General features: G+C 36.2%; 1 pseudogene; it reads right to left on the bottom strand.

Moving 5' to 3' along the window:
• Window positions 1-4,246: 4,246 nt before the first annotated feature.
• Window positions 4,247-4,641, bottom strand: LOC129650053 (40S ribosomal protein S15a-like; annotated as a pseudogene).
• Window positions 4,642-8,660: the final 4,019 nt, after the last annotated feature.

Raw genomic sequence — 8,660 nt, 5'->3', positions numbered from 1 at the left:
GCTCTGTGACTCAGAGATTCCTTTCCTCTATGTGGAGACACGAGGTAACCTGGCCTGGAGAAATTTCTATCCCTTTAGGCAGCACTACCACGGACCTTTGGGAGCCCTCTCAGCATCAGATGAACCAGGCAGATGAAAACAGTATGACAAGAGCTCTTAAAACTAAACTATCATTAGAATTGTCATAAAAGAAAAGATTTAATAGTACCCAGACTCTAGTAGTCAAAATGTCCAGGATATAGTTTTTTTTTTTTAAGATCACCTGTTATATACCAAGAATAAGGAAAATCACAACTTGAACAAAAAGCAAAATTGACAAAACCAAGATGAATCAAATATAGAAACTACTCTATAATAACAAGAATTTTAAAGCAGTCATATTAAAAAATGCTTTAATAAGCAATTACAAATTTTGTTGAAACAAATGAAATGACATAAAATGACAGAAGAGAAATAGAAGTTATAAAAAAGAATGACATGGAAAATAGAGAACTGAAATACAATGTTAGAAATAAAAAATTGCTTGAGGGCAAAGTTGCAGAGTAGAGGTGACATATAAAATCAGTGAACTTGAGGAAAGATCAATAGAATTTACTCATTCTGAACAAAGGAGGAAAAATAGACTGGGGAAAAAAAACTGAACAGAGACTTACAGAAATTTTGGCAATAACAAAAAATCTAGCATTTGTATTACTGGGTTCCCTCATGACTCAGGTGGTAAAGAATCTGCCTGCAGTGCAGGAGACCTGGGTTTGATCCTTGGGTCGGGAAGATCCTCTAAAGAAGGGAATGGCAACCCACTCCAGTATTCTTACCTGGAAAATCCCATGGAGAGGGGAGCCTGGTGGCTTTCAGTCCATGGGGTCACAAAGAGTTGAACACGACTGAGCAACTAACAATAACAGAAGCAGAGAAGAAAGCAGAGAGTGCTGAAAGAGCATTTGAATAAATAATGGTTGATAAATTTTTTTAATTGGTTAAAAAAAACAGAAAAGAAGAAAAGCTCTAAAACTATAGAATAAAAAAGTTGTGAAAAATTCAAATAATATAAACTAAAAAAAAAATCCATGCTAAGACATAAACTTTCAAAAACTAAAAATATTGAAAAAAATCTTGAAAGCAGTCAGAGTGAACTAACACATTAGCTACAGGAAACACTACTTTGAATGACAATGGATTTCTTCTGGAAACCATGGTGGCCAGAAGGATATGCCACAGCATTTTCAAATGAGTAAAGAAAATAGTTGTCATTATCAAATTTTATATCTGGGAAATCTATCCTTCAGTAATGAAGAGGCAATGAAAACATAACCAGATAAAAGAAAACTAAAAGAATTTGATGCTAGCACATCTACCCTTCAAGAATGCAAAAGAATTTTCTTCAAACAGAAAGTAAATGATGAATCCTTTTTGAACATCAAGGGAAAAAATTGCAAAGAACAGAAATATGGGTACATGCAAAAGACTATTCTTCTCATGAGTTTTGGAAATCATATTTTGATGACTGAAACAAATTTTAATGCCATCTTATAGCCAAGACAATGCTAGAAGTGGGGAAGGTAAAGAAAAATAAATGGAAAAAAGGGATTCAGTATTTCACTGAAGTAATAAAATGTTAATATCAGTAAACTGCTATAAGTCCTATATGAATTTTATAATACCCGGAGCAACTACTATGAAAACTATACAAAGAGACACATTAAAAAAACTATAAATATATCAATACAGAATTCTAAAAATGTTTCAATAACCTGCAGGAAGGCAAGAAAAGAGAAACAGAGAAATAAGAACCAGAGAAAACAAACAATAAAAGGCAAATCTAAATTTTAATATATCAAAAGTTACTTTAAGTGCAAGAGTCTAACTACAACAATTAAAAGTACATTAAAAACACAATCCAACTATATGCTATTTATAAGAAATTCACTTAAAATTCCACAAGATAGGCTGAAAGTAAAAGGATAGAAAAGTACACCACGCACAGGCTAAATTTTAAAAAAGCAGGAGTGGCTCTATTAATATGAGATTAAGTGGACTTAAGAGCAATCAGTGTTACTAGAGGCAAAGAGGCATATTACATAGTGATAAGAGAATCAATCCACCAGGTAGACATAACAATCCTGATGTGTGTGCACCCCACAGGAGAACCTTAGAAATACACAAAGCATGGGGAGGAGGGTTCAGGATGGGGAGTACATGTATACCTATGGCGGATTCGTTTTGATATTTGGCAAAACTAATACAATTATGTAAAGTTTAAAAATAAAATAAAATTAAAAAAAAAAAAGAAATACACAAAGCAGAAATGAATACAGTTGAAAAGAGAAATAGACAAATTTACCATTATTGGTTGGTCTTTAATGCCTCCCCTTAGCAAGCAATAGAACTAATAAGAAATCATCAAGGACATAGAAGATCTGAACCTGTCTTGTATTTCTGCTGCAAGCGTCTTTGCAGCAAACATTTTTGTTGTGAGCATTTTTGCTACAGACATTCTGGCCACATAACTAATTGGCCGTAAGGCGTTTTGCTATGAAATATAACTGGCTGACAGTTTTTGGTTTGACATTTTGGTTTCAGTGAGCTATGTTATTGATGGTTTTATTGAGCTGACAGATGATGATTTGCCACAAGAGTTGGTTTCTTATTTTCAAAGTCACTGCATTGGAGGAGAAAGAGGCGGAGGGCCTCAAAGGCATGGAGTTGAACCCACATTTCCTATGGAACTTAGGAGTGTCTGTCAACAGACATGTGACAATATGCCAAGAACAAACAACACTGTACAAGTTTTCACAATGTAACACAAAGGTCAGGTACAAATATGCATCTTAGCATTTGAAAACCAACATCCCTCTTAATGAAAGAAGACATTTTCAGGAAAAAGAAAAATGTGATGCCAAATGAGGAGAGGTATCAACAAACCAAAAAAATGTATAAAATACTATGGATGAAAGACTTGGAAAACAATGGCTTAGGTGCAACTCATAATACAAAAGCAATTCTTTGTGCAGTATTGCCATGAACCTACATACATCTTCAATGTGTTCAAATATTTCATATTTTGTAATGAAGCCTTTTTAATTTTGTTATTTGTTTCTCATGAGTCATCATGTCCTTTTAAATTTCTCTCTTATTTTTCATTATTTTATCTTTTATCATAAAACTGTCTTATGGCCAATTAGTTATGCAGTGGAAATATCTGAAAATAACAAAAATGCTTGTGGAAAAGATGTTATAGTGAAAGTGCCTAGAACTGATCTGAACAACCCAACAAGAACAGAATATACATTTTTTAAAAACCATGGAACATTTACCAAGTATATAATATCTTGAGCATAAAACAAACCTTAATCAATTTAAAAATAATTGAAATCATAGAAAGTATGTTCTCTGACAAAAATGAAACTAGAAATCAGTAACAGAAAGATGAGGAAAATCTCCAAACACTTGGGAATTAAGGGATACACTTCTAAACAGTGGATCATAAAGTCTCAAAGGAAATTTAAAAATTCATAAAAGGAAATAAAAATGAAAACACATCATATAAATGTGCAATGCAGGTAAAGCAGTGTTGAGAGGGAAATTTATAGAAAAGAAGGAAGGTCTTAAACCAGCAATATAAGCTTCTATCTCAATAAATTCCCCCAAAAGAACAAAATAAGCCCAAATCAAGTAAAAGAATGAATATACTGACCACATTCAATTCTTTTACTTCTCTTGTTATCAGGTCTGGATTCTATTGTCCAGTTTTATAGCTATCTCCTTACAAGTACCATTAATTAGTTGCTTATCTCTTTTGTATATAACCAGAAAAAAAAAATCCTAACTTTTCTTATACAAATACCTCTCTCTACATTTGTTTACAGTATCTCAGTATTAATGGAGAGAATCACAGCAGTACGGACCAGAGTCATTTCAAATCCATGACCATACCCCACGAATGGTCATTTGACACTGACAAACTTACTCCAGTTTGACTTTTACATTATTGCAGTGGATGGTTTCAGTTCTCTTATATTCTCTTCCCCGCATGATCTAAGCTAATAAGTCTGTATATTTTATACAAAAATACTCCACTCCAGTAAGAACTGCCTCATCTTTCCACCAGATGGTCAATCTACTTGTATCAGTATACACATATTAGCCTCCCCTCTAGTTATAATAGAAAAGGCACTGCTCCTATCTTAACTCACTTACCTTTATTTATTTTTTCCTCTCAGGCATTTTATTTGTATGTATTAGATCCCTAGAAAAAGAATCCAAGGATTTTCCCTCCTGTGTGTTTTCGACTTGCTTCTTCATGGTCCGTGATGCCAGCTGAGGTTGTCAATACGATGAAACCAAACTGATGGGACGGGTGCAGGTTATTCCGCCATTCTTCTAGATCTTTGAGTTGCATATCAAATCTGGGGCTGATCGCTCCACCCTTACTTAGCCTGCCTGTGAGGTTCACAACAATTTCCCCAGCTCTGTGATCATCAACGATTTCAAATTCACCACTGTAACCATGCTTCATTATCACAGTTAGAGACCTGAGGATGACTTTGGAGCATGGCCTGATAAGCACCTGGCATTGCCTCTCTTTTTGGCATTGTTGATACTCTTGATAGCATTAGCCAGTACATTGATGTGTACCATTATGGCAGCATGGAAAGATGGTGGAAAACTTACCTTTATTTTTTTAAAGGAAACTTTTTTTTTTACTGCCATTTTTTCTTTCTCAACTATATTATTAATATAGTCTCCACTGGATCCTTCCCATCCAAACTGATGCATCCTTTAAGATGATTGAAACAAACCAAAAAAGCAAACAAATAAAAGCTTCCCTTTGATTCCACACCCTATTCCTGCTACTCTCCATATCTCTGTTCTCCTTCATAAAAATAGAGCATTGTCTATGCTTTTCTCTACCTTTTCACTTCTGGTTTTTCTCTTCAAATCATTCTAATTGGGTATTTCTCTGACTTCTCTAAAAAAAAAAAAATGGACCTTATATCACCAATGACCTCATCTTGCTGTAAAGCTAATATTCACTTCTCTAAGATCATCTTGCTTGAGCTCTTAACATTTGAAACCATGCACTATTCCCACTTCCTGATACACATCCCTCACTTGATTTCCAGGATATCATGCTTCCTTGGCTTTTCTTTTGTCTCTTTGCCTCATCTCAAACTCCTTTCCCTCTTCCCCTAGACCTCTAAATGTTTTAGTGACCAAAGGCTTTCTCTTCTACTCTCTTCTCACCTCAGTGATCTCATCTGAGTAATTTCAACTAGTCTCAGGGCTTTAAATTTCATCTTCAGCAGACAACTCAAATTTATACCTCCAGCTTAGTCCTCTTTTTAGAACTCCAAATTCCTATATTCTACTTAACATTTCAATTTGGATCTAATAGAAAACTTAAACATGACCAAATAGAATTATTAATACCCCTTCCAAATTTGCTGCTGCAAAATCTTCCACCTTTTACTAAGCAGATTTATCATCTACCTAATTGCTCAAACAAAAAAAATTATAGGTTTTGTAATTCTTGATTCTTCTTTCTCTTATAGCCTATATACAATCCATCAGTAGTACTGTTGGTATTAGTTTCAATATGTCCTGATACTGTCCAGTTACTACCGTTGGCATAACTATAACTTCTTCTACATCACCTACTCATCTCATATTTTCTTAACAATTGACTTTCTGAATTCATTTAAAACTCAGATATGAGTGTCAGGTCATTTAAAAATGGTAGGACCTTAACTTTTCCAGGGTCACACATTGTGTGAGTGTTTGCTTTTAATTTGAACCTTAAAAGATATTTTTGGGAGAAACTACTTCAAATGTCATTTTACATTGGCAATATTGGAGCTTATATTTTGAAAAGACAAACAAAAAGCATAAAGAGCTTTTGGGGTCACCAGTGGTGAATTTAAACTACTTCAGTTCAGTTGCTCAGTTGTGTCCAACTCTTTGCAACCCCATGAACTGCAGCACACCAGGCCTCCCTGTCCATCACCAACTCCCGGAGTCCACCCAAACCCATGTCCATTGAGTCGATGATGCCATCCAAACATCTCATCCTCTGTCACCCCTTCTCCTCCTGCCCTCAATCTTTCCTAGCATCACGGTCTTTTCAAATGAGTCAGTTCTTCGCATCAGGCAGCCAAAGTATTGGAGTTTCAGCTTCAACATCAGTCCTTCCAATGAACACCCAGGACTGATCTCCTTTAGGATGGACTGGTTGGATCTCCTTGCAGTCCAAGGGACTCTCAAGAGTCTTCTCCAACACCATAGTTCAAAAGCATCAATTCTTCTGTGCTCAGCTTTCATTATAGTCCAACTCTCGCATCCATACATGACCACTGAAAAAACCATAGCCTTGACTAGACGGACCTATTTACTTGGCAAAGTAATGTCTCTGCTTTTTAATATGTTGTCTAGGTTGGTCATAACTTTCCTTCCTAGGAGTAAGCATCTTTTAATTTAATGGCTGCAATCACCATCTGCAGTGATTTTGGAGCCCAGAAAAACAAAGTCAGCCACTGTTTCCACTGTTTTCTCATCTATTTGCCATGAAGTGATGGGATCGGATGCCATGATCTTAGTTTTCTGAATGTTGAGCTTTAAGCCAACTTTTTCACTCTCCTCTTTCACTTTCATCAAGAGGTTCTTTAGTTCTTCTTCATTGTCTGCCATAAACTACCTAGACATGTTTTTAAGAATGAATTAAAGCATAAACTCTTGGGGTGCTAAAGTTTGTATAATATAATAAGGGGAAAAGAGGAGAATTTTAAAAGTTATACTAATGAGCAAGAGGAACAAACAGGAAGAGGTAGGCCCTCTGCTTGAGACAGATGGTGATAACAGACGACAAAGAGGAAGCAGGACCACTGCGTTCCTGTTCTGCTAGTCTTCCACGCAAAAGACAATGATCTTCAGATTGAAGACGGAAGAACAAACTATTTAAGAGGGACCTGGTATCGAAGGCAGGTGGGAGCATTCAGAACATCAAATGCCCTGGCTATGATGACCTTCACTGCAGGATTGGAGAGAACTAGGAGGTGAAACTTCCGAACCAGCAACTGTGACCTCTGAGGAATAGTGGAGAAGGGAAAGGTGTCATAGGACTGGAAAAGCAAATGCAGTGCGAATTCTCCATATGGGAAAATAGTAAATTCTGCAATTACAGATCAGTGAGCCAGACATTAATCCCTATGCAAAATTAAAAATGGATTATCAAAATGAATGGGTTTTCAAACAGCATAAAGTGAGAGCATGTAAATTCCTATTAATATAAAGAGAAGTAGTATTCATTAAGACTCAGCATGGGCTCATTAAGACTAAACTGTACTCAGACTAACTTCATTTTCTTTTTGGGTAGGTTAGCTACTACTGTTAAGAGGAGCTACTATTTCTTCAGTACTTACTCGATATTTGGCTCTTGGTTAATGCTTTATTTGCATTTTCTTAGTTGACCTTAAGTATTATTTTCCCCCATCTTATAAAGTAACAGAAGTTTAGAGCAGTAAATAGCCCAAGATCACAATGCTAAAACTAGGCAACAGGAATTTTAGCATAGGTAGCCACATTATAGGCAGTGCTATATTGCCACTAAAGAGTATAGGATGAGTATATACCAAGAATGCTATTGAAATGGTACACCCTTGGGGAGAATGGGTACCTGTAATATTTATGGCTGAATACCTTTGCTGTCCACTTAAAACTATCACAATATTGTTAATCGGCTATACTCCAATATAAAATCAAAAGTTTTAAAAAATTTTATAAAGGGGGGCTTCCCTGGTGGCTCAGTGGTAAACAATCTGCCTGCGAATGCAAGAGATGCAGGTTTAATAGCTGGTCTGGGAAGATCCCACATGCCATGGAGCAACCAAGGTCATGCAGCACAACCATTGAGCCAGAGCTCTAGAGCCCAGGAGCCACAGCCAATGAGCCCATGTGTCCTGCAGCCCATGCTCTGCAACAAGAGAAGCCACGGCAATGAGAAGCCGCACACAGAAACTAGAGAGTAGCCCACTGGCGGCAACCAGAGAAAAGCCCACGCAGCCCCAAGATCCAGCACAACCAAAAATAAATTAATACATACATACATAACTTTTTAAAAAAGAAAGAAATGGCACACCTGAATGGGGACAAAGTATAAAAGGATGAATTAGCTGATGGTACACTTGGGGTGATCCATTAATGATAGAATGATCATTTTCAAAGAGCACTGATGAATGTGCCATTGTCTATGAATAAAGGCATCTCCAGTGGTCTAATCCCAGAATTTCATCCTTGACCTATGGTTGGTTACTTTTTTATGAACAACTTGGCTAAATAAATAAATTGGATCTTATCATATATGTGGATAACCTGAAATTTAGTTGGCTAGTATCTAATGACAAAATTGGTTTCTCTAAACATCTTAGCACAGGTTCAATAAAACAAGAGATAGCATATTAGGACAAAATATAAAATCTAACACTTTGGTTTTTAAAAAGCTACCCAACGATACATGGAGAAAAACAGAAGAACCAACAATAATTGATGAATAGCTTCTCCTCACGTGGCCAGGGCAGTGGTATCACAGCCCCAGGGTAAGGCATCTTACCAAGGCAAAAAGTCCAAATAAGGAAGCTTTAGATTCCATCACTGAACTCTTTATGGAA

The sequence above is a fragment of the Bubalus kerabau genome, chromosome 4 (assembly GCF_029407905.1).
Source record: "Bubalus kerabau isolate K-KA32 ecotype Philippines breed swamp buffalo chromosome 4, PCC_UOA_SB_1v2, whole genome shotgun sequence".
NCBI lineage: Eukaryota > Metazoa > Chordata > Mammalia > Artiodactyla > Bovidae > Bubalus > Bubalus kerabau.
The sequence above is the reverse complement of the archived record's forward strand: the minus strand, read 5'-3'. Positions and strand labels throughout refer to the sequence as shown.